This window comes from Tympanuchus pallidicinctus, unplaced genomic scaffold (assembly GCF_026119805.1).
Source record: "Tympanuchus pallidicinctus isolate F22 unplaced genomic scaffold, pur_lepc_1.0 scaffold15, whole genome shotgun sequence".
NCBI lineage: Eukaryota > Metazoa > Chordata > Aves > Galliformes > Phasianidae > Tympanuchus > Tympanuchus pallidicinctus.
The window spans coordinates 30,221,358-30,246,519 of NW_026294669.1; the positions used below are offsets into that span (position 1 = coordinate 30,221,358).

The window sequence follows — 25,162 nt, forward strand, 5'->3', positions numbered from 1 at the left end:
CTCAAGGAAATGGCCTCAAAATCTTCATCTCATTCTATTACTAATGCTTGAATAGCAGATTTATCTTGCCTAATATTTGGTCAAATCAACAAAGAAGTGATTTGTAGTACAGTTGATCCTTCCATTTAAACCTGCAAATGAGAAGTGCAGTGGTGCCAAGAGCCAATTAATTTCCTAGGGCAGAATGCATGTAAAAACACCAGAGAGGTATGCACTCTCTGAGACACAGCCCACTGCAGCTCTCCAAAGAACTTAACAGGCTCTTATGAGTTGTTATTACAAATCACTGAAATGTCATCTTTGGGTAATGAAGAAAAAAAGTAAAGCAGCAGAAAATATAAAGATCACATGGAACTGAAATAAAGTACATGCAAGAAAAATCATGCTAACTACTCCTTTTAGCTTAGGAATTCAGATAGCTATATTTCATTGTGAACTTCATGCACATGAGCTCAGCATTTCCTGCCCCATGGGTTTACACCCTGAAGTCAGGCTTGTCACAGGAGCTTGTGCACTCTGCCACTTGAACAGAACATCAATGAGAAATGCTTCACCTTTTCAACACTGGGAAAAAGAAAAAAAAAATTCTGGGATCCAGCCAACATAAATCATACAAAGGCAACTAATTATTTGCTAATCATGTCTCAGCTTCAGAATAAATACAACCAGAAATACTTGATTAATTCTTTTGTCTTTATTCACAGTAAGCACGCATTGTTACAATTTCCAAAAGTGAATGCAGACAGTTTCTGAAAACTGTCTCTAATTTGTAGAGGCTTGAAAACAAGCTCCATTTTGTACCCGTTGCTTAAACAGATCAATCTGCAATTACCGCGCTGTTCAGAGGTGACCTGCAAATCAGGTTAGTTCTGCCTTTAGGCAAAGTGCATGGCAAAAGTTAAACATTTTGGTGTTTAATCACAGCTTAATTTAAACTTAACACATTCAGATAAGTTAGATCCATAGATCACTCATAATTGTAGAATTTCTTCACTGCTTATTATGGGCACAGATCAGGGAATGAATTTTCAGGACAACAGCGTGACGTTTCAAGCTGCCGTCCAGCACAGAGCTGCCTGTGTTTTCAGAACAGACAAAGGGACTGTACATTTCATTTTAGTCATGTATTCAGTCAATGAAAACACATGCCAAAACATTTCAAAATAAAAAAAAAGCAGCTACTACTTAAGCATCAGTATCATTTTATTTCCAGGCTTGCTTAAGCTTAAAGTATTCTAAAACGTGAACACAGTGAATGCAGAAAGTAAAAAAATTAACATGAGATCGTTGCCAGCTGGAATGTAAATTGTGAAGAGAAAAAAGAACAGCTGATCTGTGTTTTGAAGCTTCCATTATTCAAAGCACCAAAAAGAGATGACAGTGAAGCAGTCACTTGTTTACAACTACTCAGCTTTTGATATTTACCAGAATCATTGACCATCAGAAGCAGCATCTTACAAGACCTATATTCCACCAGCAAGGTAGCAAGTAAGCACTGCAAGTTATTTTCAACAGACAGAGGGGTTAAAATACTGAGTACCAATCAATTCAGTCACTTCCTTTTTCTTTGAAAGAAACGTTAATATTGGTATGGGTCAGAACCAGCTACATATGTTTTATTTATAGGGCCACAATTAAATATTGCTGCTAAACACTGCACTTCATTTCTTTCTAACACGCGTTGTCATCAATGCAAACATTTGCAAAGCACATACCATATGCCAGCTTAACCACTAACCCATGGAGCTGCTAACACTGAGCCACATGCTGAAATCTCATCTCCCCCCATATTTCATTTTAACAGCCTAGGCAATCAGATACTAGCATAGCACACAGCCTTGCAAAACTGCTTACTGGACAGAAAACTTGAATCAGCTGCCAATCTTTTTTCTTTTTCTTTCCCCCTTCTCCCCACCATTTTAAATGAAACAAAAGAGCCCTATTGCCCCGACTTGTGAAAGAAGAGCTCTAGTGAATGCAAATAATAAGAGCAATTAGAGGATCAACTGTAACCTCAGAAGTTTTCCTGTAGGATATTAGTTCAATTTTTTTTAAATAAGCTATTTTGCCATGAAAATTGGACAAGAAACAGATGATCCAGAAACCATCATTCTACAGAAATATTTTGTCAAATCCCATCCACAGTTAAAAATCTCCATAAGCTACTTTAAATAAACAAATAAATAAAAAAGGGAAACAGTCCTAGGATTACAATAGGAATACTATGATCATCAAATCCATCAGGCATACTAACAGCAGTAGCTTATAAATGAGACTATATGCAGCATTTCTTCAAGAAGTACTTCTGCACCATTCTCACACTCGCAGTATTTCCCAATATCTATTCTGGGAGAAGCAATGACGTTAAGCAAACACCAGATAACTACACAGGGATTGAAGTGTTTTTGATAATGATACACAGACAATGCTCCCACAAGAAAGCTCTGGGGCATCCCTCACTAAAACACTCCAGTGTTCCACAAACTGCAATGTATTTCAAATCTCAGCTTCGCCAAGGAGTGTTATCTTCATTTTGCATTTAGACACTAGCAATTCATCATTTAACAGAAGAGTTGGAGGTCCCAAATTAAGACACTTGTTACCCAAGTTTGAGCTGCCTGCTCCATTGAGAAGTGAATTAAAGTGGACTGCCTGACTGGGGCTGTACCCACAGAGAACACTGGAACGCTGCTGCAGGTGCAGTAAACTGGCAGGAAATAGTGAAACTCTCCGCCAAGGAAACATGTGTCTGAGCCCCGAGGCGTTATTCACGAAGGAGCTATAAATTGTGAGGTACTTCACGTTCAAAGGAAGCTGCTTTTGATTTCAGGTAGGAGTGTCAGCACTTCTGCAAATCAAGAGCCAAGAGCTCAAGTATTCCTAACATTAGCAAGGAGCTTACTACAGCATCTTGACCAGTATCAAGTGACTGAAAAAGGGAGAAAAATCACTCTCCAGAGCATTTGATGGATGAAGTTCCATCTCAGTCTCTTGAGAGGGTAACAAGTGCAAGGACAAAAGTTCTGTCTTCCCATCACATGCAAGACCAATGCTTTCTGCCCAAATTCCTTCCAAAGTAATTTCTGCTTGCTCTCCAGGCTTTTTGCACAAATTTCTTCCTCCTCCTGCCCCACAATGATCCTGATTCCCAGTTGCTCCTCCCTTATAAATCAAATGGCTCATTGATTCTTTTCAAAGTCATCTCCACTCACAGTCTCTATCTTTTTCTCCAGTAAGTCAAGAAGCTACCCTGTATACCAGCCCCTCACGTGTCATCTACCTCCTCCGATCAGATATTACACCTCTCCTACAGAACTTGCTGTTCTGTTCCTCTCAAATTTGCTGTATGATCCAGTGGTTTCTAGTCCAAGCTCTCCTTTCTATCCATCTCCAGTCCCCTGCCTTAAAATCTTCATCCAAGTTAACTTCTATCCCTTTTCTGAACACAAGCCCACCTTCTTCACTTCAGTAGGTAAGACAGCAGCAAGCAAGTAACCCCAGCACTCCTTTCCAAATTATTCTTCAATAACTCCATATATGAAGCTGAAGGAAATCTTAGCTCATACAAATGAACTCTGCGAATTCCCTAAACTCCTAAGTAGCAGAAAATGTATCCCTTATGAAAGGTTGGTAAGAAATGATAGGTGCTGCTCTCCAGTATTTCATTGCAACTTCCCATATTTTTAGTACCAATTAATTTTTCCTCAGTTATTCACATTTATAACAAAAACCAAGCAATAAGAAAAGAAAATACTTTCTCTTGAGCATTTGCATGTATATTAAGGATATGCCTGTGTTTTGTATGAGTTGTTAAACTCATGACCTGATCTTAAAAATAGTATTGCTGTGGGCCTGCAAATCACAACCCAGCCATTTGAGATGTGCCCATATTCACTCTAAAGCTCCCTCACACCTCTGGTCTCCTGTCCCCCCAAAATTCCCATGATTGCCAACAGTTCCTGTCCATCTGGAACACACACAACTAATTCCATCTCTTCACTTTAACTAAATGATTTCAGCAGTTTGGAGTATGTTTACTGCCATATGCATGCAGACCATACATCTTCATCAACCAGTAAGAATGCCACCCCATAGAGAAGCCACATCAAATTTCCACATTATGCACGTACTGCTTACACAGGAGTCAAAAGCAAGCATCTGTATAGCAGAGAGAAGTTCCTTCATGAAGACACAGCTCTCCTTAGCCAAATATACAAAATCTTCCCTTGTTAAAATTAATGGCAAATAAGAAAATGAACCTAGCGGCCCCTTCCCAACATATGTTACTCCAAATAACTTATGGCACACGTGCTAGAAAATCTAACACAACGATCTAACAGATGTACCTGTCAGGATTCTACAGAGAGATTCTGAGTACTCTCTTGAGCTAACAATGAGGTGCACAGACAGCCAGACATTACAGTAAGAAAATTACAAAGAAGAAGCAGAGCAGCAGTAGTAAACAGGTGCAGTACTGACATGAGAGAGATTTCCACAAGTTGCCTTCCAGCATCCCACTTGTGATGGATATCAAAACTGAAACCCTGCTGACCTGGGCAACCTCTGGAACTTTGCACTGATGTCAAGAACTTAGCCTCTCCTGAATTCTCTTCTGAGTGAACTAAAGCACAGTAAGATAACTCTGAAAATACAAACCCCCTATTTGTGGAATTGAGCTGTCTGCCATATGGTTCACTCAAATCAAAAGATGACATGCTCAGATTTGTCTGCACTCTTGCAGATGTTTGATCAACAAGTACGTTCACATCCTCAAACACAGGTTTGCATACTTTGTCTTCATTTATAAGACTCTTAACAGAACTGCAGAAATTGCCATTATAGGTGTTTTTTATTTTTTCCTACCTCTCTAAGAAAGGTAACTAAGCAAGCCAGAGCTGTCAATGTTATACCACTCACTGAGCATCAGGGTTCAGCAAATACTACTAAAAATAGACATATGAGACAAAGTACCATATAAACTATTAAAAACTTTGGCACAGACTCACAACTATTGATTTCAGCTCAAGTCTTAGGTCTATGGCTACAAAAAAAAAGAACACAAGAATTAAAAAAAAAAAAATGGTGACAACACAACGATGCTGGCTTTGTTACTTTGGAAATCAAAATCTTCAGAAGGTGCACACCATGCACAGCTACCTACCTTTGTGAAACTGCTAACTACTTAAGTTCATCTTAGGAGAAGCAGCTCCTTCAACAAAGCACAATCACCTAAGAATTCTGTTAGCCTATTTGTTATCGTGGACTAAAGAAGATTATGTACTTGCTAATTTACTTGAAAATACACTTACTTCTGGATGACGTAGAATAGAACCGTAAATTCTGAATTTACAAAAACAACTCTTTTCCTTTTGGGCGATTGAGGCTTTCAAATAGGACAAGCCACTTTGTGTCAGTGCCAGAAGTAGCACATAGACTGTTCAGAAGAAGGTTTTCAGTGCTCTTTGCTCCTTTGAGATCAGCCAAGCGATGGGACTGAAACAGACGATTTGTCACAGAGAACAAGTATTTCTAAAAAGTAGCCAGGATCAAGGTGATCAATTGTCAAGTCAATATCAAGTTGAAATATTGAAACGTATTAAGAATAGGCACTGAATAAGCTCTAAAATAACAAGATTTTATTTGAAAAGTTTTTGACAGCAATTCAGCCACAGTCATCCCAGGTACGTACAGCTCTTCATTAAGCTAGTTCGAGAGCTAGTCTCCTTGAGCTCAAAGCACACAGAAAGCAACAAATACTGGGGCAGAGACCTGCCATGTTGCACTAGATGCAGTAAAACATGGTTCATGGAAAGTGTTTATGAACAGCCACATAGGCTTGGATCCCACGCAAAGGGGCAAGCATGTCTTCTGAAAACAAAAGCAACCCAGAACAGGGGAAAAAAGAAAACAAGCAAAAACCCTTAGGGATACATCCACAGAAATCAGTAAATTGTATCATCTGCCAGCATCTAAATTATGTAGTCAGCAGACAGACTTAAAATAATTTCGATTTCCAAATAAGTACAAACTCTTGTTTTATCAATAGCTATGAACCAAATGGAAGCAGATTAAACTTAAAATATTGTTTTTTCTGCCACCAATTTCTGAGTCTAAACATCTAAACATCTAATCTGCTCATTAGTGCCACTTAGGCAAGGGATGCTTTGAAAATCCTTCTTAGATCACAAGGAGGTCTTTCATCATACTCTTTAAACGTGCAGACCATAGCTCTGTACAATTATAGTCTCCTTTCACAGCTATCACCTCACTCAATGTGCATTTTTGGATTGGAAAAGCTGCAAGATACTGAACTGCCAGTTGTCTCACTCATTGTTTGATACTAGTATTTTAAAGTACAGCTGGTTAAGGATTACTGCTTTGCATCCACTCTATAAGAAAAAAAATAACCCAAAGTTATTACAATACTGAATTTTATAACCCAGATTTATTTCTACTTCAGAAGTTGTTTCTTCTTTTAGCTTAAAAAATGGAAATAAAATCACACTTGAAATACATTTTACCTAATACTTACATCTCCAGAATATCTTGCTGAATTTTCTGATATTATCACACGTGTATCTTTACAGCCCTACTCATTTACTCGAATAAGCAACGCGTTCCAGCAAAAATTATACAAGGTATTTTTTTGCAAGACATTTGCATTTCTCATTACAGAGGACGAAGGAACAATAATAGGAAAGGCCTCCTTTGTAAAACAAGTTAAGTATTAAAAACCACAGGAGGTTAAAAATGTCCTGTTACATGACATCATTTCAATGCAGTAGATGATGGGAAAACAATTTCGAACAGACTGGCCTTTTCTTTTGATCCAGATGATAGCACTAGAACATATTTAACCCAAGAGGCTCTAGTACGTTTTATTTCATCATCTGTAACCTCAGACCTTAAAAATCAGCTTAGAAATTAAAGGACGCAGAGTGCAACAGAGCGGTGATGGGAAAAGAGTATTTATGCAAGATGGTAGAGATCAGAACTGTATTCCCGGTTAAAATTGCAGAGTCTGACCTGCAGTGGCAATATAGCAGCATTTCTATTAAGGAAAGCTAAAGAAAAGCCAGACATGAATATGATGTGGTGTTTGAGCCACACTTTCCTTATTTACTCTTGAGGTATCTTAGCTAGATATCAGAATACAATGTGGCTGATATTCTTCCACATTCTGAATTCTTTTTTGCACCAATTAAATATTCCTAAGTTCAGTAAATGAATAGAGAGATAAAGAGAGACATAAGCATATTGCTTCAATGCAAGGAGAAAAGAATACTGAAGTGATAGAGAGCTGCAGCAATTAGCAGAAGTGATTGTAAGAATCGGTGACCAAGTCCTGCATTTCCAAGGTTTACAAGAATGCAGCAGACAGAGGAATAAAGGGAATGAAATTGAAACAAACCACTAAAACACCTGACACTAAAATTTAATGGGCCAACTGATTAAAAAGGATGACAATGAAGAAAAAAAATCCCTCCAAGCACAGATAATAAAAAACACAAGCAGTGAACAAGAAGAAAGAGAAGAAATATATAGAAGAGCTACCCAACAAAAACCAACAAAACATCTGATGATACAGAAAGATCCTAAAATTCTTTCATGTAATAATCACCTTCCAAGTCTCTTGGTAGGTGCTGCTATGCAGCTGCTCTCAAGGGGAGGGCAGGCAGCCAGGACAACTCAAAAGATTTCCAACTCCATTAGTGTTTTTTGAATTGATAGGAAGCAAGCTATCAAAACACAACATAACTAAAAAAGAAGAAAATCTGATGAGTTTGGATCTTGGGCACATTGAGGAAAGGGTCATTAGGAGACTGCTGAACAAAGCAGCATACACAAGCGATAACCCAAGAAGCTGCAATGACAACATAAGCTTTTCCTTGATAACAAAAGCAGAACAAAAGCTGATGGTTTTAAAGCCATACAGGTTTCTGAAGGAAACCGCATGAAAAAATTAACTGTAAATTCTAGGAGCACGTGAAGTTTGTAAAATTTCTTTAAGCCAAAGGAACACATAGAAAATTCCCAAAGGAAACAGTGGACAAATGATTTGATTTAGATGTAGACATTTCAAATCTGGAACACTTCACATATTTTGTTGCTGGTGTTTTTTTTTTTTTTTTTTTTTTTTTTTTAAAAAGAGACTTACATATCCTTTATATATACTGGATGTGTGATGCCAATTCTGCTGAAGCACAATGAACTGTAAGTGAAGGATTCCATCTAGTGAAGAAACAGCCTGAAAAGGGGTAAAATGAAAAACTCCAATACAAGAGAATGTGATGAAGTGTGGTACAAATAGAAAACGAATAATAATAGAAAAGACTGAGGGAACTGCATGAGCAAGATAAAGGACAATAAGGAATTCTGCTAAGTTGTCTATCAGTAAAAGCACTACAAAATGAAGTGCCTGCTAAGTGTGACGACAGGACTGAATGGATGATTTTTTAAGAGCAGGGGAACAGTATTTTCAGTAGAAATTTTATTACAGGTACCTCTGTCACTAAAAATCAGCCGGCCTCTCTTCTACCCACTCAGATCCACATAAAACATATTAAAGACTGACTGGAACAGGCTAACAGTCCCAAAACTATTGTCAGGGAGGGAGGCAAAAGAGGAAAAAAGTGATTACTCTAATGGAGTCTGATTCCATTAGAGATCAGTTTGAAAATACTGAAACTAAATGGTCTGCCTTTGTTTTTAAGAGCAATCAGATCCTTAAGCATCAGAGTTCCTCTCTATCCAAGCATCAGAAACAGTACCCAGCGTAAGAGGTCCTCTGAGAAGCAGTTAAGCACTAGCATGCTCTGTTCTACATCAGAATATAACTTAGAACAGTGGAGCTTCAAAGGCAAAAACAAATCTTGAGCTACAGCATTTTTCATTGAGTGAGGAAGCCAGCACAGACACCAATCCCTCCGCAACCCAGAACCATACCAGCATTTGCTCTGGCCTGAAAAGCTATCAGCCCATGAATTTCTTCAGGGAGATCATAGTCTACAGTACGCTATTCAGTCTTGAATGATCTATGAAACAGCAGTAAGGAAAGGATTAGCTTCCGTTCTCAACGGAGATCAGTATTCAATTAATTCTAATTTCACAGTGAGAAACAGCTATCTTAAATATAGGTTTTTAGTAATCTTTTATATACACATGAAAACTGGGACCAACATTTTCCAAATGGACCTGAGGCACTCATGAGTAGATGATGAAGCAGCACAGGCATATAAGCACACAGATGATGAACTTAAGACTACTGATGGACTTGAAGTGTTGGGGAAATTCTTTGCCATGAAAGTCAACTTACACCACAAACAGCTTGATGGCTGACATGATGCAACCGAAAAGATTACACCAAGACATTCATGGTTATTTACCATGAGGAGACGAGGGGATCTACAATGCTTACTCACTGTAAGTGATATATGTTCTGTCAATGAATTTTTAAATAGTAAAATAAAGCAAAGAAAACCATCAACTTTTACATTAAAAAAAAAAAACCAACCAAATAAGAAATCACGTCCCAAGAATACAAGTTGCAAAGAATGCTCAATTTCTGTTTCTTTTCTATTGTTCTTTAAGGCATAAAGTTGTATTCAGAAATCATGCAGTCTCATTTTGAAAAAGTAGGAGCCAAGAAGAAAATGCTTTTCTGTTTTTCTGATGGAGTTCTGCAGGGAAACAACTTCCCTAATACAAACACCTGGTAACTCAAATTGATAACAAAGCTTAATAAACTGGGTGCGGTAAGAAGCAGCTGTGTTTTCCACAGTACAGCACTCTTTATCCTCAATTGTTAAGGTGGACATGCCTTGAGGAACATAAAACACCATGCCAGTGAGGAACAGGCAGACTTAACTTGCCTCAGTCTGCTCTGATCACACTGGAGATCACTGCTCAACTCCACAGAAGCAGAGAACAGATCCCACAGGCAGTAGAGGAGAGCATGCAGCTTAGCACATTAGGCAGGTTGGAAAATAAAAAGCAACTTAGTTGCATTTTACAGTATATCACAGCCCAATTGAAGGCACGCAAATTGCCCTGCTCTTCTAAGTGCTTGGTTCTGCTTGGCCCAGTTCCCAGTGCAAAGTTATATATAGCAGAGCCAGGGCCCAAAGAAAGGCACCAGGACAGGAAAAGCTGGCAGACAAGTAGGGAGTCTTCAACTACCAAATCAGCAGCATCACTGTTGTCTCAATCTGCTTACAGAATTACATGGTCTGAAAAAAAATTTAAGCTCAGATACAAACAGAATTCACACATTTATAGCAAAACTAACAATATAATCACTATCACTCACAACAGTTTTTCCACACTAACTAATACTTTGCCATATAAAATACTGGATTTCCCAATATATTTCCTCCTACAGAAAAGGAAGGACTGACACATTTCCAGATGAGTGACAAGATATCTGGCACAGATCTCTCCTTCTGTCACTCATCCTTCCACGCTGTATGAGGCTGAGAGAAAAGCTAAAATAAGCCGCCTTATCCAGATGTGCTATAAAGATGTGTTTGGGATTGAGCATCTCCATAAAGATCTGACCCTGTGAAGTGTCCCTAGACAGATAGCAAAAGGTGAGTTTTACATATCAAGCAAGGCATGACAAGATTCAAAAGGAATTTGTCAACAGAAGAGAAACACACTTCAATCCACCTTACAAAAGCACTGGGTAGGACATTCTCCAAAATAAATAAATAAATAAATAAATAAAATGGCTGAATGTAGTATACAATCAAATGCTGCTGTTCAGGTAAAAAATAAAAAATAAATTAGACCACATATAAATAAATAGAATCAAATGACCCAGAAATACACAAGCCTCCCAGCAAACACAAGAAACACCACAATAACTACAACCTACACAGATCTTTTGAAGAACATCTGTCAAAACTCACCATAACAAATTCAAAATATTCAAAGCATCTCTAGCAAATCACTTTTTTTTTTTTTTCCTTCCCTAGTACTGCCTTGAGTATTCCCTTATGTTCTTTAATATGCAGGCATATTCTTCAGGACTTAGACATTTTTTCCCCTGCTGACTGGCTAAGCAATATAAGAACTTCATTCAGCAGAAGGAACTTCCAGATGACCACCAAAAGGAATGGATTTGGAGTAAACAGCAAGAGATTATTTCATGGTTTGAGGAGACACGAGCACACCATAAGATACCATAACATAGTGCATCTCAGTCTTATTCCACTAATCTTAAGAAAGTCTTCCTTCATCTTTGGCTCAATATTTAATTGTGCATTTCTTCATTTGTTTTAAACCACTGCTTAGTTACCTTGTTTAAAAAAAAAAAAAAAGTACAGTCCCAAACTGCAAAGCAGATACAGTCACAATATAGGTAACTGACTGGGAAGTATTTAGGGGACTAACGTAGAAATGTTAAGGATTACAATTATATGCATATTTAATGCTTGGAATATTTTACAAAACAAATTCATTAAGGTTAAAAGCTCTTCCTTCAGGCTTTTTTGAAAAGCATATCTAGGCACTTCCACACATTTGTCTGAGGAAGGCACAATGGCAGCATCCCTAGCAGCTTTTGGCGAGTGCAAAGGTAAGATAAGCAAAGGGACAAATGAAAAACAAGCAGAAGGTGTACATGGAAAGGAGGGAAATTATACCTGTACTTCACAGCAGAAAGTTTTTAACCAACACTAAAATCTCTCCAATTCCTCTTGCTCACTCAGCTCTTGTTTATTTTCATTCTGACTCACTGCTCAGAAAGTTCCTAGATTACAATCAAACCTAACAATGCTACAGAGGAAACAACTCCACACTGGGTAGGAGAAGAAAAATCTCAAGGAGGCATATTCAGAAGCCACAAGATTTTAAATACTCAGGACACCTTCCAAAATGCTAAAGCACAATATCCTTAAATCATTAGAATGTAAGCAGACTCCACATTTTCTTCAAACCTGGAAAGAAGCAGATAGCAAATTACCTTCCAGTAGCAAATGATCTTCTTGCCTGTCTGCACTGAAAGCAAAAGGAAGAACACCCACTAACATGCAGAATTCAGTTCTGATAAGCAGAGCAGGGCCAACAGCCTCAGCAATGGATGAAAGCACCCTTCTCCTGGATGTCTGCACAAGACGATGGATGAAAGAGTCAAGGCTGAGGAAAAGAATTTGGTGTTCATCTGGGCAATAAGACTTGAGTTAGAAAGCATGGCAAAGATTAGGCTTACTGCTTCCACATTGAAACATTCCAACAAGACAAGCAGGAAAACTCTCCAGACAGCTCAATAAACAAAACAAATAAAAACATTAAGTAAAATAGTAGCAATTTCATAATACATTGTTGCAACAGCTCTGTGACAGTGCAGCAGAAAAGGCACTAACAGTGAATATTACAGGTAAAGCAAATCGTTTTCCTACATCTATAGTTACGTCAGCAAAAAGAAACGGACTGCAGCATATCTCATTCAAACCCCAGACTTCCACCATGAAGTCTGCCCTTCTCTTCCAGTTCACATTTCCATGAGCTTAGAAAAAGAGCTGGACAGACTCATTCCCATAATACAAGTTGGTGTGATGTTGCAAGAGTTAGCTTTTGCAGTACTTAAATCAAGATGTTTTTCTGGGTATGTGGGAATTACCAAAATAATTAAGTTACATACTTATATATATACATATACACATATGCCACATCTATTATAAAGGCCTGATACTCTGGCTCATCGCCTCAGCGCACTGGATGCTCAGAGATCAGATGCCGACCATCGTGCTGATGACAACAGTTCTGTCTGAGGCACCTCAGTTTCCTTCAACATGAGCAAGCTCCTGAAAGAGGTTAAGGTTCACACGAGGAATATTCATGCAAGATCAATGATATTGAAGAACGTATTGAAGAATCACTCACCAGCACAGACATCTGGACACACAGAGTGCACAAACCATTGAAAGCTCCCCCCCAAAAAAAACCTTCTGTTGCCAGAATGCCTCCATAGGAAGAAGATTTCCAATCCACGTTCGCTGATGCCCTTAGCTACTGTAAGGATTTACATATTTTCTATTTCATCAGGTCTTGTCTATTAGCACTTCAAAATTACTTCTTTCTCTGAACAATACCATCTCTCATCTCTGTCAGCACTCTGTCAGTTTTTTCATCTGGCTTCGAATAAAATACGTGAACAGATGATGCTGCATCTATTTCCATCAGTTCTCAGCAGCTATATTTCTTTACTTAGAGATCTATAAGTTAACACCACATTGCATCTTTATTTATGAAATGGGTGAATTGGAACACAAACAGAATAACACAGGAGTAAAAATCGTGTAAAGGAAGATACTTTGCAAGTGTATTCTTGTTGCTCAACAGAAAAACATTTACTTTTAAGACATCCTTTAATCAATTAAGTTCCAGCTTGGGAATAACACACACAAGAAAAAGGCTTTAAAGTAAGTCTGTGCAAGTTCTTCACTCCAGTACAACAATATGTTTGGAATCTTAGGGCATTTTTAGAATTTATGGCAATAATTATTTCATATTTTCAAGAAGGAAGAGAGCGAAAGACAGCAGTTATATGGGAGAAAGGCATCAAATACAAAACATTCATGTAAAATAAGTCTAAATAATTAAGAGAACAAGGTTGGGTTTATCGTCTATTTTAAAAGCATTGATTCACATGATAGGCACTCACACTTCGTTCTTTTTGCCCCCCAGATGACTGAAGAACAGAATGGAAAACCCCACTGACACAGCAGTTTCACATCACCTTCTGCAGGTAACGAGCTGACACTCCCTGCTGCATTTGGACAGGACCACAAAGCAAGCATGCAGAACTCCAAGTCAATGCATGAAGGTCATTACTGAACTACAGCACACTACCCTGCCAACTCTGATACAGATATCCTGCTTCCTCGTGGCATCCACGTCCTCTGCGCAGCCACATCAATTTTGTGTTGCCACTCAGTGTAAAAACAAAGAAAGTGCTAGAACTTTCTGAGGAGATGCTATAAACACAGCTGTCAACTGTGCTCAAATCTCTTGACTGACAAACACTGTGTCAGAACTGAATTTTCCATGCCTGCAAATCTGGCACATCTGTAGCCATGAACCGCCTCAGGCCACCCTGGTCAAAACTAACACGCAAGTACACAGAGTCCCACTGAAACAAAACAAAGCGTGGCTTGGAAAATATAGCTGCACTTTGCACAGGAAGTCCAGCATTGCATGAGTTTCCAGAAGCCTTGTCTACACAGGTAAAACTTAGGGGAATCTGCTCCCCCCCAAAGACCCACTTTTTGCAGAGGTAAAACAAGCAGACTGTTTTTCAAATGTTCAAGTTGCATTGGCTTTCTTCTGTCTTTCCTCTGGTCTGCCTTCTTTTATACTCCTTTGACCACATCCTATGGCACCATCCTAACAATGGGCAAAGTGCATTTTCAACCTGAATTCAAAAGCACACCATCTATCTTCCCTCACGATTTCCAGTCTTCCAACAGGTTATTTTCCTCCCACTTCTCAAACAACATAAGTAGCTTACAGAAAACAAGTTGCCTTAGTCCTCTGATCTTTGTGGAATTTCTGCTATCTTTCAGCATAGAAAGTGACAGAGTTGGACAGAATTAGAGTTAGGAAAGCAAAGTTCCCCAGAGCCCTTCAGCCTAGCTGTTTTCTCCACAAGTGTACTGCTGTACCTGCGGGGACCATGCCAGAAATAGAGCTCCCATCACTTCATGCCAAACAGAGGCTGCAGAATCCGTTTTGTAAGCTGGAATTTAGGTGAGTTCTCCTTGACTCCAAAAGCACTAAAATGCCTTGGAAAAGCTGGGATAGACTGAATTTAGGAGAGCTGCACTGCATTATATGACTATCAAGTAAATTTAATGAGAATTCCAACATTTTTGTTTGTAACAAAGTATTACTTTTTTTTGTTTTCCTTTCTCAGATGTGAAAATGTCCAGCTCACCTATTGCCTTTTATCTTAGCAGCACAACAGAATGTACAAAAGGTATGTGTGAAGACTTGATACAACCATGTTATAGAAAGAAAAAACAGATAGAAACTTTTATTTTAAGATGACATTTAAGGCATTGCATTGGCAGCTGCATATGAGCTATTTCACCCAATTAGGTGAGAGATCTGGGAATTCTTTCTTTCAATAACATCAGCACTACACATACTATAATGTTGCAGTTTAGCTGTGTTGACACACTGCATTTCCCACCATTGAAAACAGAGCAAAAGCAAACAATTAAGTACAATTACTGCATGGTACAGAAAGATAAGAGAATTAGTATCAGCTCCAGCTAGAAAATATGCTGGAAAAGTATTTCTTCGATCTTAAGCCTATTTGTGCAACAGGATAAACGGAATATTAATTCAACACACAGCTTATAAAATTAGTACTGCAATTTTTAGGCTTTCAGAATCACAAACCAGATCATCCTAAACTCAGATGTTAAAGACCTTTGTGTTTACAAATCTGCAGTACACACTACTTGAAAGCTTACACATGTGAAACAGATTAAGGGGCACAGAGGTGGGGGTTAGACTCTCAAAATACTTTCTGCTACCTACACTGTCCATTGCTACTATTTTCTGACCGTATTCAGCATCATACATACTTCACTTCTAACTGTTCCTTATCGATTTGATGTCTCCTTATTCTGCAGTTTAAACGCAGCTACTCTAAAATAGGAATGCCTTGTGTCATCACATCATACACACACTTGTGTGTACCATATCATACCCTGCAACATAAAACAATCATTTAGTTGTAACCTCAATTTCCCACTGCTTTGGAAATGAAGACTGCGTAGACACTGCCACCCTACGAGGTGGCAAGCAGAAGAAAATTATACACTATCAGCTGGGATTTGCATTCCTAGCATTGAAACTGTTTTATTTCTCATGTGTACAAGCAGATAAAACCATCAGCAGTGAACTGTGCTACGCCTGAATATAAACAGCAATGACAAAATATTTTGACGTGCTTTCCTTGTTTAATGCTGGAGCTCAGATGCAGTGATGCTATCATTCATGATTTTTGTGTAAGCCTTGGAAGGCATGTTTTTCTTGAAGACTTTGCTTGAAATCAAGTTTGCATTAGAAACAAAAATAAAAATAACTTTTAAAAAACAAACACAACCTGCTTTAATTTAAAATCAGTTTCCAAAAGGAAACAAAAAACTTGAAAGAAAGTAAAAAATAAATAGCAAACATTCAAAAAAGCCAAAATAAGGGCCTGTAATGTTTTCAAGACTGTTTTTTGATTTTTTGTTATGGGACCTGACTCATGATCTTTGAATGCACACAGCTGCCAACACAGCATGTAGGAAGAAAGCATTAGAGACAGCACATATCTGCACAGCGAGGCTTCGGAAAGATGCTCTGGACAAACATTAGGAAAATGGTTTGAGGACACACCAAACTTTTTCAAATAACCCCTAATATAATTGGCATGCAAGAATGACTGCTGTTTAAAGGGCCTTTTGAGATGCGATCACAGGAAAAATGATTTTTAGTAGGGAGTACAGTTCCTTATCTAGGCTCATTACCTCACTTCTATTCTGCTTTCCCGAAGATTTCACAACAGATGAAGAAAACAATGTCAGTTCATGCCATCCCCTTCAAAAGAATCACAGAAAAAAACTACTCGTACTCTCATTAAAACATAAGAGAAAACTGATCACTGATATTGTGACGCATAGGAAAAGGCCTGGTTCAACAGGGCAGCAGATCACAAATTGCCAGCAACAGCAAATGAGTTGATCACAGAAGGTGCTGGGAGCCACGAGGCAGCACTCAGCCCAGGCTGGGGTCTGCCAGCTCCCCCAGGCCTTGCAGGAAGAAGGGCAGAAGAGGCAGTGCTGCACCCACCCAACACAGCAGCCGCCTTACATCACAGGGGAAATATTTTGCTCTGGATTTTGCATTCACTGCTACAATTTTAGCATCTAACAGTACTTGGAAAGTTCAAGCACAATGTTTTAAGTTCCCAGTGGTGCATTCACCCTAAGAAGAGCTTAAGATTTAGAATCTTCATTTAAAAAGACCAGGTGAAAATAGGATGGATTGTTAAATGGCAATGATGGGCAGTACTTTGGGTTCCACTTCGCACGCCATGTTGCTACTGCCTCTTTTCTTTGTCCAAGATTGCCCATATTAAAACTGGAAGAAAGAGAGAACAGAAGAAAAAAAAAAAATAATAATAACAAGTCACATGAAGGATCTTAAACAGTTCCAGAGAGTCCAACAGTCCTCAAACACTACTTCATTTCATCTAAAAATAATGCAGGAATTTGAATGCAGTTTTAAAGTTTTCATGTTATTTTTGAGATAAAAAGAGATTGAAGCACCCTAGAGACCAGGCTACTCAGCTACTGCCAGACACAGGAATATCTGCATGGCCTGCCCCTCTACAGCAATACAGCATGCTCTCAACAGCCGCTGGATGCTTTTGAACATCACATGCTTTTTAAAACAAAAGTATTTTTTGTTTGCACGGAACAGGATCTTTCTGCAACACAGGAATGCCCAATGCACCTCCATGGACTACAGTTCCTGTATAATCAATGGATATTAAAGATGTATAATCAATGGATATTAAAGATATCATAATCACAAAATAAACAAGAGAGTTAGGCAAAGTACACTAAGATAATAAGAGAGAATAAATAGAAGGCTTACCTGTATGCTAGGCTCACCTACAAAAAACACCAGAAGAGGGGATCTCAAGAAAAGATCCTTCCCACTGGCAGCCAGCTCTTAAATAGGTCTAGGAGGGCTGGAGCCTGGCTCCACCCCTTCTGGCAGCACAGGTGAATTGCCTTCACCTGTGCTCCTCTGGCTGATTCATGGCTCACCTCAGGTGATCAATCAGAGGCTCAGGCCGTGACTCAGCAGTTCCCATACAGTTCCACATTCAGGTAATACTGCATTCTTATTTACAGTGTACAATCACCCTGAATTTCTGGCAACAATATAAATAAATGCAAAGAAGAAAAATTAGCAACCTCTTAGTTCCAAAGCCGAAAAAAAATAAGATAGAGCCAGCTGCAGTACCTGCATCAGTGAGAGAACAGCTTACCAGGTTGCACTTGCACAATCTCATGCACAACAGCGATGCTGATCAGACATCACTGACAGAATCATCAGAAAACCAAAAACCCAGCTCTGTCCTCACAACAAAACCTGACCACGTTCAGAGTTCGACATAAAACACATACAGTACCAACAGAGTGAGCAGCACATACAGTACTACTAAGTCAAGTAGGTGAGGCTCAGGAATAAAAGAAGAAACAGTATTTCTCAATGCCTGGCTTTGAAAATAGAATATAATTTTGCAGAAGTTCAAGCAATACGGTATCTTACTCTAAAGAGCTTTCTGGTTCTTGTTTGCCTCCTTATCAAGTAAGCTGCAAGAAGCTGTGGGCATTATGAAGTCTGAATTCTGCTTCCTGCTCCAGTGAAAGCTTACTGCTTATGTACTTGTTGATAACTCACACCATGGTTCTTCTACAGAAGTGTCTGCATCACTAAGCTGCAAACTTCTACATTCTTTCTTTGCCTAATATGCAATTAAACTCCCTAAAAGTAAGCTATTTCAACCTGAAGAAATTACAATAATCCAAAGTACCCTCTTAGCTTGGTGATTAGAGCATCTGCTTAAACCAGCAGAAGAGAAGAGGAATTAAAGTGTAAATTCTTCCCTGGGAATTCAAGATGAGTTTCCAGCTGGATAAATTCTCTACTGAAATGCTGGATAAAACCTATGGAGAAACATCACCCCTGCTCCTTGTGTTCAACTTAGCATAACAGGTTTTGAAATCACACCAGGCAAGGCGAGGCATTTCAGGTGACCTTCTGCTTATTAGACTGGGTGGAGCTGCAGCCTCGATAGGAAGAATATTTAAGGCTCAAGATCTGTTCACAATCATTTTCAGAGCACTTTCAGTGCCTGTGGAAAAGGTAAAAACTCGAGTGAGTCCTCAAAACACAAATGAAATGGTACAGAGAGTCTGCATTTGCTGCATCAAATTGTTCCCAGTCTTAGATATGCATATAAGTCATGGGACGTCTTCTGTGAAGCACTGATGCTTGGTTGGTGAGAGTGACTGCATGGAGGAACCAGGGATCTAAGGGACGTCACAAGCGGACTGACATACTGGGAACAAGGACACAAACAACTTTTTCTCAATGAAAAAGACATGTATATACACAGAGACAGGGTTAGAGAACTGCAGAAAGCACTTAAGTAGTGGCATAGTGGCACTCTGCAGGTTGCAACAACAGCATTGTTTGTTTTCATCCAGACTACAATCTGATTCTGTAAAGGTGCTTATCCTTCCCAAAATCAGATTGTAGTAAAAGGGGATGGGGAAAATATTTCTTTGTGCTCAATCAGCGTATTCTTATGCAACCATGTAATTAAATGATTAATTCAGGATGCTTTGTCTCAAGAGCTGATTAACTTGAAATAAAGCCTGAGCTGCTCTGACCATATCAGAGTCCTAAGAAATCAGCCACGGTGAAAGGAAGTTGCTGGACCTCAGGCTCAGGGCAGTGCCCTGTAATATGCAGAAACCTTTTACAGTCAGCATCCTGCCACAAGTCACACTGGGTGTGGCAGCAGTTCAAGGAGAAGGTAGCTTGTATTTGGATCTTTTTCAAGCTACATTTGTCTCTCTATTGAAGCTGAAGTTGTTCTTCAACTGCGTCATGCCGTAGCTTTAATTATTTTCTTACGACAAGTTCAAGAAACACATTCCTGACAAATTATCTCAAGAGAAAAAGTCATTCTATAACTGTAACATAAATGCCAGTTTATTGCATCTGACTCCTCCAGTTCTTTGTACAATTCTTTTAATTATGACTTCAGGAGCATCCAGTAATATCTACAAGTGCTGTATGAATACACTCATTTACTCACTGACATTGTTAAGCATGAGACATACCACTGTTTGAAGGCAAAGAACAAATTATTTTAATGAGCTCATAAAGGATATTCTGAAACGTCCCATCAGGTGAACATTTGGCTCAGCAGTAGACACAGTTTCTAAATTCTACAACAACAGTCAAGCCTCACAAAGATTACTAAGCTGTCAGAGCCTAACAAGGCAGTACCTGCCATTAGTTTGTGTGAACAGCCAGTCTCTTACCAGCTACATCTTCCCTGCTTTAGTCATCCAGCACCAGCTTTGCATTTTTCTACTCAACTTAAAACACTTTACACAGAGCCCTGTACAGAGCCAGGTCTGGTATTTTCTTTTTTAATTTATTTTTTTTTCCTTTGGCGTCAGAATCATTTTAATTGCTGTACTCACCACTCCAAGATACACCCAGAGCTGCCCAGATCATGTTTAAGACTGTCATCCGCACTGCTAAGGCAGCCTAATTCCTACTTGCTTCTGCTCACTTCCCAGTTCTCATCATGATATCCCTGCCTTGACAGCTCCACTGAAAGCACAGATCTGGCTGCTCCTTTGCATCCTTCAACTGTGCCATATTTCCTAGGCTTTTAATCCGTGAATCACTGCCTTTATTCAACCTCTTCAGATGAGGATGTGTCTATGAGGGGGGTGGGGGAAATCAAATGCACACCAAATAGCATACGGCAAACAACCGTGTGTTTACTATCATCATTTTTCTCACTAATTTGAGGTTCCTTCCCCTGCATACATGTGAATAACCTCCAAAGATCAGAAGTTGTCCCTCACATAACAATCAACCAAGCAGATTCAAAAACAAGGCAAACTTTTCAGCACATTTTCAAATCACCATAAAATAGAAGATCGATCTTCCAAAAAGACTTTTTTCCTTCTCAAAAGAATTGCTTCACGTTTGTCAACTACCGTCATTTGCAGCAGAAACACAGAAGTTTGGCTTATCGGGTTCAACAGCCAGAAGGAACCACCAACATGTTATTCAGGCTAAGACACAGAGGAAGAAAACTACTGAAAAACTATTTCAGAGCACATCGTTATTAAATAAGTAAAAATGAGTGTTGTTTATATTTATGGTGAGTACACTGGAAGTATTTTGTTAAAATATGTGGTGTTTGTACACATTTAGAACAGCTTCGTAACCGCCTTCATACATGCCAGGCTTTCCAGTTTGTTCAGCGTTTTGTTTTTAGCCACTTTTACGCGAAGAAGACTTTTAAAAACTTGCAGCTGCAGGGCAACCGAAAGGGGGAGAAAAAATTCAAGAAGGAAAGCCAGCGTTTGGAAGGGGCAAACGCCTCTGGCAGGAAGAACGCAGTTAACCTTTACGGGCCTCCGACCTCCTCAACGTCTTTCTTAAGCGGCGACGGAACAAAAGAGCAGCACGGCCGAAGCTCCCGAGCCGCCTGCGCGGGGCTCTCGGAGCGCCGCCCGGTCCGAGCCGCGCGGAGCGGCGCGCGGCACCTCGCACGGGGCGGTGCGGCTGCGGAAGGGCACGGAGGTGGCGTTCGGCCCCTCGCGGCGAGCAAAGCGCTCGCCCGCGGCTCGCCGCGCGGTTCAGGTGCTTTGCGGACTCTCCACCGCTTTGAAGTTAAAGGAGAAAGCCGCGCAGCCAAAGGCGCACCGCTGTAGTTGCAGAAGCCCGTTGAGAGCGGGCAGGTCCGCGCGCCGAACCCAGCCGCTGCCACTCCTGCAGGTGAGCTCTCCCGCACCGCGTGCCCCTGGCCCGACCCCCCCCCCGGCCCCTCACGCCACCCCGAGGCGCGGGACCCCTCTCGGTCCCGCCCGCCGGCCAAGTTCGAAGCCACGGGCAGAGATCAACAGGCGCTCCCTCCCCTCTACCCCGCCCGGCGCGCACGGGACGAGAGCCCCGGTACCCCCAAGGCGAGCAGAGCCGCCGCAGTTCCCGGAACCCCGCTGCGCTGCCCCGTACCTGCAGAGGATGGAGGCGGCCCGCTGCCTCGGCGCCCGGCTCACGCCTCAGCCGCCGAGAAAGTTTCCTGACGTCAGCGCGGGCGGGCGGGCGAGGGACCCCGCCTGCTGCCGGCTAGCCGCACGTCGGGACGCTGCTCCCGGGCTCCCCCTGCCTCCGGCCGGCCGCTGGGAGGGAGGAGAGGAGGAGAAAGGGGAGGAGAAGAGGGAGGCGGCGCCGAGGGGTGCGGCGCTCAGCTGCGGGCGCTGCTGTGAGCTGAGCGGGCGCGAGGCGGGGGCGCGAGGCGCGAGGAAGGGGCGCGAGGCGGGGGAGCGGGCGGGAAGAGGAGGCGCGGCGGAGAGCGTGAAGTGATGGAGCGGCCCGGTGACGCCGTCCCTGACTGTGAGCGTCACGGCCGGGACGACGAGGCAGCGGGCCAGCCGTGCCCCAGGAGGAGGGAAGCGGTAACCTCGGCTGGAGGGATGCTCGGAACTCAACTCCTCGTCCGGCCGCGTGGCTTGTTTCTGTTAAGCTCTGACCTCTTTCCCGAAAAAGCGATGAGGTGAGGAAACGGGAATGCGAGTTCGTAGCTCAGAGTTCCTCAAGGGAACGGTGCTCGAGAGAGGAAGTTAACGGAGGCACCTGTACGCATTTGGGGCTAATCTGCAGCAAGACTTTCGGTAGAGATTAATGAACTTCGAATCGTGCAGCCCGAGGCATGTAGTCCCTGTCCAAACTGGGTGGGAAGGCGGGGATCCACCTGGCGGTGCCCCCTTCTTCCACAGCACCACTCTGGAAGTCCTTTCGTGGTTCTTAACACAAAGCTCAAGAATGGCCACTTAACGGTCGTGGGAATCGAAGCAATGGTGCTTTGTTTGTAGAGGTTTTGTTTCCTTGTTTTTTTGTTGCTATGAATTTCTGTTGTTGGATCTGTTCTTTAGTTCTTGCACATAGAATACATTCGAGGGCGGCAATTTACGGTTAAGAGCAGAGTTATCGTGTAGGAATAAACATGAAGTATAGAAATCAACACCAGGCGGCTTTTTAGATCGGTAACTCCTAGGTAATTACCAGCATAGATGCAAATTACGTAAGTTAATTAGTCTGGCTGCCTTTTCCATTCACTCTTAACCTCAATAAAGAACCTGCAAAATGCATACAGGGAATTGAGACAAATTAGTAGTGCTTTAATCTGCTCTAGAGGTTATTATAAGGCTTCTGAAATTTTCCATCAGTACAGTTCTCCCCCAGAAGGGAAACAAACTCTAACATGTTATATGCTTTCAGGTGCGCATGCAGACTAAAGAACTACAAAATAGTTGCAAAGGATCATTGAGTACAAAGAGGCAACTGTGGTAGAGACGCATCTCATGCATTTCAAAAGATGAATAGACATATTAAGATCAGTGAAGGAAGGAAAATGAAGGAAAACAAAACCTTTGGAGGGAATTTATCTGTGAATTATGTCCTGGCTAACAAAATAGCCAGGAACTGATTTCAGCATATGGAGAGGATAAACAATTTACTGAAATATATTACTAAGCCTGTCTCTACTGAAATACTAGAAGAGTAGAATGCATACTTAGTGAGTCTGAGAATGATGCATTTACTTTGTTTACAACTGATCCCCCAGTGGTCATTACACAACATCTAAAATAGTTTTTGTTGCTCTTGACAGCTATGCTCATGCACACCTACTTGGCAACTTGCTGGAACTGACAACAGCATTGTATGCATTTCTTCGTCCACTCATGGCAGTAGAGAACAGTGACAGGAAGGATAAGAGGAAAGATAATCTATGAATTCCCTACAAAGATGGAAGAAAAAAAATTAAGGTACAGTTTACCCAGAACATGTTTTTGAGAAATAAAAGAAGGCTGCTCTATTCCACTTGGTTTGTTAGCTGTGTTAGGTAGAGGAAATACAAAGAACCGTTCTATGTATAACCTCTGAGGAGCAAGGCAACTTGTTTGCTGATATTGTAGGCAAAACTACAGATCATTTCAATGCCCGTGAGCATCTCTTTATATTGGGCTTTTCAAAACATACACCCAAGCCTGGCTTTTTATATATGTACCAATAAGTAATCAAACATGTCCAGTACTAATTCTATTTTCATTAGATAAGATCAGCTGCAGTCAGCTTATTTGATGAAATGTCAGAGTTTTGATGTACCTATCAGAAATGTTTAAGTATTTGTGTAGTCATGGACTCCTTAACATATTCTATGTTTTCCAACATTAAGCTTCAGGAGGTTTTCACTAGAACTTTAACATCATTAGGTTATTCACAACAGCAAAGCAGAACAAAATAGGCAAACTGAATATGTTTTGGCTACAGGAATACATTATCTTAAGCACTCCAAAGGTCATTCAGAAAATAACTAACAAATATAGTTAAGGGGACGTTCTGAAGGGCAGGTTCTGCATCAGAGAAAATTAAAAGAAACACCGTTAGAAGTCAAGACTTTCTTAAGGCAACTGTGTTTAATTAAGTCAAGGTAGATTTTGTGCACAATTAATTTAAATAGATCTGTAACATTCAAAACGATATGACTGTATACTTCAGAAAAAGACATTTCCAAACACCTTCTGCATGCAAATTTGTTTCTTTAAAAATGAGGTTTTATAAACAAGAAAAAAGAATAGTGCATGGGAAGCTTCTTATTTCTCCTGCCTCTGCTATTTTTGACATTGCCTGCATTTGTTCAGATGAAAGAAACATAGAGCACATCTATTTTCGACTTAAATTTGGTGCATACTCCATCAGGGGCATAAAATGTTGTTTCTTTTTTCTCCTGCCGTTTTTTCCCCATCAAAAATAGCAACCTATGTGAATGAATGACAAAAAGTGAAAGGAGGAATAGAGAAAAATATATAGACATTGTAGAGAACATAGGTCTTGGTCTGAATTTTTAAATGGCATGGTTCATTTATGAAGTTTCTGAGGAAAAAAAGAATGAAACACTAAAAATTTCTGTGGCCTACGTTCTCCAAAACCTGAAGCAGACAAAATCATGTAATTACTGGAGCTGCCATTCTTGAGTATTGCAGAGAAATTGGGGAAGAATGAGGTATAGAAGACAAAAAAAAAAAAAATGCACCTGAGAGAGCAAAATCACATTCATAAAAACACACTTACAGTCCAGTATCTTCTATGAATCTGTTTGTTTTGTTGTTCTCATAATATAGTAGATGAGAATCATGCAAACTGTCATGAATAGGTGCAGATAATTCACAGTGAGTAAAAACAAAGGGATCCATACTCATTTAGATCTGTATCAAGATCAAGGAGTCTGCTTGCATTGATTTACCAGAAAATAGTTACTGGAATA

General features: G+C 40.3%; 2 protein-coding genes across 14 annotated transcripts in view; one reads left to right on the top strand and one right to left on the bottom strand.

Moving 5' to 3' along the window:
• GULP1 (GULP PTB domain containing engulfment adaptor 1) overlaps window positions 1–21,981 on the bottom strand; it is a 277,838-nt gene extending 255,857 nt beyond the window's left edge. For 4 of the 9 annotated variants that reach the window (XM_052676491.1, XM_052676490.1, XM_052676492.1 and 1 more), the window contains exon 1: window positions 21,850–21,980. The gene's annotated coding sequence lies outside the window, so the exon portion shown is untranslated. Of the gene's footprint in view, window positions 1–16,529; window positions 16,596–17,661; window positions 17,738–21,849 lie in introns of those variants that run through there. The other 5 variants (XR_008204949.1, XM_052676488.1, XM_052676483.1 and 2 more) reach the window with 4 other exon arrangements.
• TFPI (tissue factor pathway inhibitor) overlaps window positions 21,431–25,162 on the top strand; it is a 205,806-nt gene continuing 202,074 nt past the window's right edge. For 2 of the 5 annotated variants that reach the window (XM_052676494.1, XM_052676496.1), the window contains exons 1-2: window positions 22,256–22,390; window positions 23,507–23,663. The gene's annotated coding sequence lies outside the window, so the exon portion shown is untranslated. Of the gene's footprint in view, window positions 21,613–22,250; window positions 22,391–23,506; window positions 23,664–25,162 lie in introns of those variants that run through there. The other 3 variants (XM_052676495.1, XM_052676501.1, XM_052676497.1) reach the window with 3 other exon arrangements.